General features: G+C 41.6%; 1 long non-coding RNA gene across 1 annotated transcript; it reads left to right on the top strand.

Annotated features, from left to right (window-relative positions):
* Positions 1–1506: 1506 nt before the first annotated feature.
* On the top strand, positions 1507–5273 carry LOC130731973 (uncharacterized). The gene is made up of 3 exons (XR_009016904.1): positions 1507–2391; positions 3218–3295; positions 4803–5273. It is a non-coding gene; the product is annotated as an uncharacterized LOC130731973 (long non-coding RNA).
* Positions 5274–7538: the final 2265 nt, after the last annotated feature.

Here is a 7538-nt window from a genome sequence, read left to right as displayed (position 1 = left end):
CTCTCGCTTCTGTGGAGTCTCACACATTCACAAAGTCTCACGCTTCAGTGAAGTTTTATGCTTTCACAAGGTCTCACGCCTCAGTGAATTTACACACTTGCACGAAGTCTCACGCTTCAATGAAGTTTCATGCTGTTCACGAGGTCTCACGCCTCAGTGAAGATCCATGCTTTCCACAAGGTCTCACGCCTCAGTGGAGTATCACGCATTCACAAGGTCTCACACCTCCGTGAAGCTTCTCGGCTCATCCCTTGGATGGCGAAACAAACTGCTCCCAGAGCGAATGAGTATCAACATACCCAGAACTCGAAATCTTCTCAACACTTGGATCCGACGACACTTCTCGTTTTCCAAAACTAAACTTCAATCCAAAGCTTGCATCCGAGATTGTTATCTTTATTTAAAGGTTTAGAGGTTGTTTAATATCTTATGAATTTTCTTTATAAAAATAGCTCTTTTTAGTCTTATCGTATTTCCTATGAGTTTCAAAGTTCCCATAAACCCAAGTAATTCCCTGAGAAGGTCTCGATCCATTGGAGCATGACAAGGTCCGAACTCCGTTCGTCCTTTTAAAACTCTCTCAAAATCTCATAAAAATTCGGCATGACCTGCCCGTAAACCTCACTCTTCAGAATCTGAGGTACAAGTGGAATAGCATAAATAAAACAGCTCAGTCAAAAGCATAAACAGCATATTCCAACACATCCTAAGTTAACCATGTAGCACATAGCATGTGAATCATTTAGCACACAATATCATGGCCTCAAATACTCAACAAGGTCGGCCGAAGCCTCAGAGAACAATTCAGACATTTAGCAATTAAGTGCATAACACATAGATCAAGTCGAACTTGTCGACACCTAAAGCATTATCTAGTAACCCAAGTCTTTCCTTCCCAAATTTATCTTAATCAAATAACTCTTTTATTTTATTCACTTATCCAAAGCGTTAAAACTTGGGCCTTACAACTAACGATTGGAATCGCATGATTCCCAGTGGTCTCACTGAGTCCTCAATATCAGGCCTCAGTCCATTAACAAAACGCTTGCACATATAGCGCTCATTCACGTGATCATGAAAGAATTGGAAATGCTTCGCCAAGGATTCCAGTTTCGAAGCAAATTCCGGCACTGACATACCTCCCTGACGGAGTGTCAGAAATTGTGACTCCCGCTCATCCCGAGCACTTGTTGGAAAATACTTTTCCAAGAATGCGGTCCGGAAAGAGTTCCAGTTGATCTCTTCATGGTTAGCTTCCATGATCCCCCTGGTGCCCTTCCACCAGTACTCAGCATCACCCAGCAACAGGTAAGTTGCCATGCCTACCTTGGCACCCTCAACAGTTTGTAATACGCCAAATATCTTTTCAATCTCCTGGATCCAGAGATCCGCTTTATCCGGGTCAGTACCACCCGAGAACTTTGGTGGATCTTGCCTCCTGAAGTCATTCAGGCCCTTGTTCTGGTCCAGAGTCATGTGAGACCCAAGTTTTTGAGTTGGAATAAACCGAATAAAATTTCTTTTCACGATTAATTTGATGTAACGTGAAGGGAAAACCTGAACAAGGGGTAAATGGATGGAATGAATTTGTGAAGGAGAAAGTTCAAGAAAAGCTAAAGATTGTATCAAAGTCGATAAGAGTTATAGCACGACTAATATTCGCATTTAAAACCTAGGACAAGAACTTTAGGAAACAAAACTATGTTCCAGCTTTGGAACACTATAGGAATATAATTTCCAACAAACTTCCAGCTTTGGAACACTATAGGAAATTTTCCAAAAATCTTCTAGAGGAAAATAAGACTTTCTCTTATTCCTTTCCAAAACGAGCGTTTCGATACGAAACTCTAGGATGTACGAACGTCTGATTCCGATACTCGGAAGTTTGCCGAAACGGAATCCCTGATAGTTCAGAAACCCTAAAATCGACGGACGATGGAGACTTTTCTACTCGGGGCTTCAAATAAAGATTTCATCCGCGGATGCTCACTCTAATCGACGTTCCAAATCTTTCTTCAGAAGGAAGTTTCTGCATCCGAGGTCAATATCATAAAGTGCATAAAGTGCATTTTTAATGCCGGTAAGCATTAAAAACAAGCCTCGAAAACCAAAAATCATACTGATATTTCTTTGAAGAATTAGAAGATTCAGCGGGAAGAATATTGTGTCTAAAATACGTTGGAATCAGTAGGAAAAATCGGAATCGCGAAATTTTCATTTTTCCGCGTTTTCCATTTCCTATATATAGTATGAAAAATGAAAAAAAAAAAACAAAAAATTGCCATTTGGAGAGGGAGTGGCCGAGAGCTTGGAGGAGAGAAAGAGGAGAAGTGATTTTCGCCGTTTCTTGCCCGATTGCTTCACCGTTCGTTGCTAATCGAAGACATCGAGGTATAGTTACTATCTCTCACTTCTGATCGTCAGATCTGTCGACTTCTTCTATGTCTTTCTGTGCTCAAAGTTTTGAGCTTTTTGTAAAACTGTTCAAATAAGCTGATTTCAGTGTCTAAACTTATTCCCTGCATGCTTCTGAGCGTGTTCTGCGGATTAGATTTTGTCAGATGTCGACGAAATGCCGCCGGAATCAATTTTTGCATCAAATACCCATTTCTGGGCAAAGTTTCGTTCTTTACGCTTAAAACTGACGATTGAGCTTAGTGCTAGTAGGATTAGTCGTCATAAACGTCGTTGTTGACATTCCCATCCAATTTGTTTTTCGAAAATTCAGTTTTGAAATTCTGAGCTAAAAATATTGACCAAAATACCCCTGCGACAGTTTTTAACCCGATAATTTTTCTGAGAGTTTCCCTGGCCTAGATATCGCCTAAGAATACCTAGGAATTGATTTAGATCGAAGAAAAAGTTCGAAAACCCTATTTTCCATAGTGGCCGAAACCTATTTGCTTGGGTACCGTGTCCAAAAATAATTTTTGGGTCTCTATGACCTGAGCCATTGCGTAGCTCTTTCAATTGTCGAAATTTTGGCGCCGGTTTCGTGTCATTCCGAGTTCTGTAGCTCGAGTTATGCACGTTTTAGCGAATAAAGTGTTTTTGCACAAAACTTGAATCGAGTCAAAACTCATCCATTCGGGGAAAGCCCTTTCATTCGTGCCTAAGTGTTGTACTCTGAAGTTTCTTGAGCTTTGTCTAACTCTAGTTAGTATTGTTTCGATTATGTCGACTTAATTTGATTGATTTCTGCTTTGTTTGCTCTAAGGTTCGTTTGTGGAAACCTTGGGCTTGACTGAACAAGCTTGTGAGCGAGACCTGCACCGCGAGACTAGAACAACTCGAGGTTAGGGCAACTTACTTACTAGCTATTTCCTTGTAGGCGTCGATCAATTCGACTGGGTTATTGTGTTGATATTGAATATTGCTTGGATATTGTTTATCGCTTTATGGAAAAATGTTTTCTGAGAGGCTTCGGCCGTTTGCTGGTTAATCTAGGATGTGTTGGAATATGCTGTTTATGCTTATTGATTGCGCTGATTTAGTTATGCTATTCCACTTATATCTGTGATACTGATGAGTGAGGATAACGGGCAAGTCATGCCGAATTTTATGAGATTTTTGAGAGAGTTCGAAAGGACGAACGGAGTTCGGACCTTGTTATGTTTTAATGGATCGAGACCTTCTCAAGGAATTGTTTGGGATTATGGGATCCCTGAAACTTATAGGAAGTATTATAAGATTAAAAGAAACCTATTTTCTCAAGGAAAACTCATAAGACATTAATCAATCTCTAAAACCATTGAATAATGGTAACAACCTTATATAAGAGCTTGGAGCTTGAATATTAGTTTGAAAGATGAGAAGGGTCGCCGAGTCCAAGTTTAGAAGAAACTTACAAGTTTCCGAGTATGTTGATACTCTTTTGCTCGATGAGCAGTTTATTGTTTGGCTATCTAAAGTTTAGCCGGAAATTATAAGTTTCCAAGTACTTCGGTACTCTTCGCTCGATGAGCAGTTTATTGTTTGGCTATCTAAAGTTTAGCCGGGAACTATGAGTTCCAAGTTCATTCTTTCTTCTTTTGATTAATTCATTTTGTCGCATAATCGACATTATCTTCGGCTTAACGGGCGCGAATCCTTATGTTCAACCCGACGGGTTGGACCGATTCGGCAATAATCGTTTGACACGCGTGAATCCTTATATTCAATCCGAGGGATTGGATCGATTCGGCGGTAGTCACTCGGGCACGCGTGAATCCTTATATTCAATCCGATGGATTGGATCGATTCAGCCATCGCCATATAAACTCGCGTGAGTCCGTGAGTTCAATCCGAGGGATTGGACCGATTTAGCGATAATATTTCGACACGCGCGGATCCTTATATTCAATCCGAGGGATTGGATCGATTCGGCGATAGTCATTAGACGCGCGCAACGTCCGTATGTTCGACTCTAATGAGAGAACCGACTTGGCGTTGTCATTTACTGCGTGTGCGAGTCCTTGTGTTCGACCCAATGGGTTGGATCGACTTGACATGCCTATTTTTGGGATCAACGTTTGAATTGACATTGCATGCATACATGCGCCCAATATGGAATTGTTGAGATAATGCTTATTGTATTGTTGAGATATTATTCATTGAATTGTTATTAGAGCCTTGATAACATGCTAAGTATATACCTTAGGGTAGGCAATACAGAACATATAAATATATATATACAACATATATATATACATACCCCCTTATTCTTCACATGCTGTTTGTATTATCTACTATATTCCGTGAGTTGACCCTAGCGCCGTGGCTTTGTTTGTATGTTTGTGTTTGGGCGGTCGGCCTGCTGCCAGACGTTCAACAGATGATTCAAGAAGGTTCGTCGTTCGGGGAGGACCCGGAGCGAAATGACTACTACTGAGCCTTCGACGTGGACCCGGACTTCATGGAAGATCAGATGAGGGTCGAAGATAGTGGTGTAGGATATGGGTGGTTAGAGTTACTGATTTTGGTTGTCATGGTCATAGCTCTGATTCATCAGTTGTATTTTGGGGCAGGGTAGGTTCCCGACTATTAGCTTTTTGTGTGATTCTCTTCCATGAGGATCACAGGGAGTTTGTCGGGCGTAGGAAGTCTTTTGGAGGCCGTTTGGGGCTAATTTATTTTCTTGGAGGACTGTAGTTATAAAGCTTGTGACTCTGACTATGAGCCGCACTTATTTGCCCGCGGGCACTACTTTCAATTACTTAATATTACTTTCCGTCACTTGAGGACACTCGTGACGATGTTTTTAGTTGCAGCAAGGGCTGTGCTTATTTTGTATATTAATCGTTGTTAATTGCGATTGGGTTGAGACCTTATTTCGACAAGTCTTTTTATTTAAACAAAACAAAAAAAAAAACCTGCTTTTCCGCTTTATTTTATTTTTGAGTTACTAAAGTGACGCCACCGAAATCGGGGTGTTACATTGTGGTATCAGAGCTTGTCGAGTCTTTCGGGAGTCTTTGGGGAATAGGTCTTCTGTGCTAGGTTGTGTGAATCTGCAAAGAGTAAAAAATTGATTGTCTGCCAAGCGATTTTTCGCTTAGAATTGATTGAAGTTAGTACTTAATCATATTGTATAGTTATGCTAGATGCTATCTTATGGTTAGTACTAACTGTTTGTTTAACTAAACAGAACATGGAGAACATAAACCAACTCGCTGGGGCAATGACTGCTATGGCCCAGGCAATGACAAATCAAACTGCGGAGAACGCTCAGTTGCGTGCTGACAAAGCTGAACGTGAGCGACATAAGCGTGAGAGGGAGGTAGCCCTGGACCAGAATAGGGGATTGAATGATTTTAGAAGGCAGGATCCACCCAAGTTCACAGGTGGGACTGACCCGGACAATGCGGATCTATGGATCCAAGAGATTGAGAAGATTTTCGAAGTACTACAGACTAGTGAAGGGGCCAAGGTGGGCCTGGCAACTTATCTGCTGCTGGGCGATGCTGAGTACTGGTGGAGGGGTACCAGAGGAATGATGGAAGCAAATAATGTGGAAGTGAACTGGGCTTCATTTCGTGCTGCTTTTCTGGAGAAGTATTTTCCAGATAGTGCTCGTGACGAGCGTGAGGCACAGTTTCTGACTCTTCGTCAGGGTAGCATGTCCATTCCGGAATATGCTGCTAAGCTGGAATCGTTGGCCAAACACTTTCGATTCTTCCGCAATGGGGTTGATGAACCCTACATGTGCAAACGCTTTGTGAATGGGCTGAGGCCTGACATTGAGGACTCAGTGAAACCGTTGGGAATCATGCGCTTCCAGTCCTTGGTTGAGAAAGCCACATAAGTGGAGTTAATGAAGAACAAGAGGTTGAATCGTGCTGGAACTGGAGGACCAGTAAGGTCAGGTCCTCAGAACTATAAAGGAAGAGGTAAATTCCAACAGAAGAAGCCGTATCAACGCCCTTTGAGGGAAGGTTTTACCTCGGGGCAGTATAAGCCCATAAATGCTACCGGAGGAACAGGAAACAAGACTTCGGGCCAAGGAGTAACGTGTTACAGGTGCAAGAAGGTGGGGCACTACTCTAACAAGTGTCCAGACGGGGGACCTCTATGTTTCAATTGCAACCGTCCGGGGCATCAAGCCAAGGATTGCAATGTAACCAGGGTTGAGCCATCTGTGCCTACGGTGAGAGGAAGACATCCTGCTGCACGGGGAGGAGTCTATGTCTCGTGCGGCGAGGGAGCTGGTAGACTAGTCAGAGGAGAGCGCACGAACGATGGTAACCTTCTAACTATTCCTTCTCATTCTAGGATAACATGCTTTATTACTCTCGTAGAACGTGCAACACACCTAACTTGCCTTTACTGTCGAGCTTTGACTTTATAGTTATTACGCCTAATAATACTTTATTTGACCGTTGCTCGTGTTTAAACTATAGAAGTTACACGAGGTTTAGAATAACGCGTTAAGCCTAGAAAAGTAGTATGGCACCGATGCGTTTAACAAAGGAGCTAGAAGCTGAAGAATGAATCTCCGAGAGATTCCGTATGGATAGTATACGTATGGTGTCGAGAGTGTGTAGTTCCGTAGCGGCATCATTGAGGATTTAATATCAGGGTAATTGTGACTACTGGATGATAGGAACTCATTGACTGTTCCAGTGGGTTTTTCTAAATTTCACCTTCGATGTATTAGGCTTGATCAACTTAATATTGAGGGGGTGATATTCGGAATCAGAACTGGTAATGGACTTTGATAGAAGGATGTGTAAGATGAATTTGAATTGATCGAGGTTTAGTCGGATTTGGGAGGAAAGTTCGTGTTAAGCACTTGATTGTAAAAGATTAAGATTTAAATCTTTGGAAGTTGATGATTGTCGTATATAAATTAATTGGTTAGTTCGTGTGATTACTCCAAGTAGAGGTAGACTAAGTCAAGAGATTTAATGTTGGAAAAATATTAGGTATTTTCTCGGAAGTTATGAAGTCATAGGTTATGTGATTACTGAGTGGAATTGTTAGAGACTAAATAGGTTGGATTTAATCAGGTTATAGATGATAGCTTGATAGTAGCAAGATTGAGAAGAATTAACTTTGAA

Source organism: Lotus japonicus, chromosome 1 (assembly GCF_012489685.1).
Source record: "Lotus japonicus ecotype B-129 chromosome 1, LjGifu_v1.2".
NCBI lineage: Eukaryota > Viridiplantae > Streptophyta > Magnoliopsida > Fabales > Fabaceae > Lotus > Lotus japonicus.
Note: the sequence above shows the minus strand (reverse complement) of the source record. Positions and strands in the feature narration are given on the sequence as shown.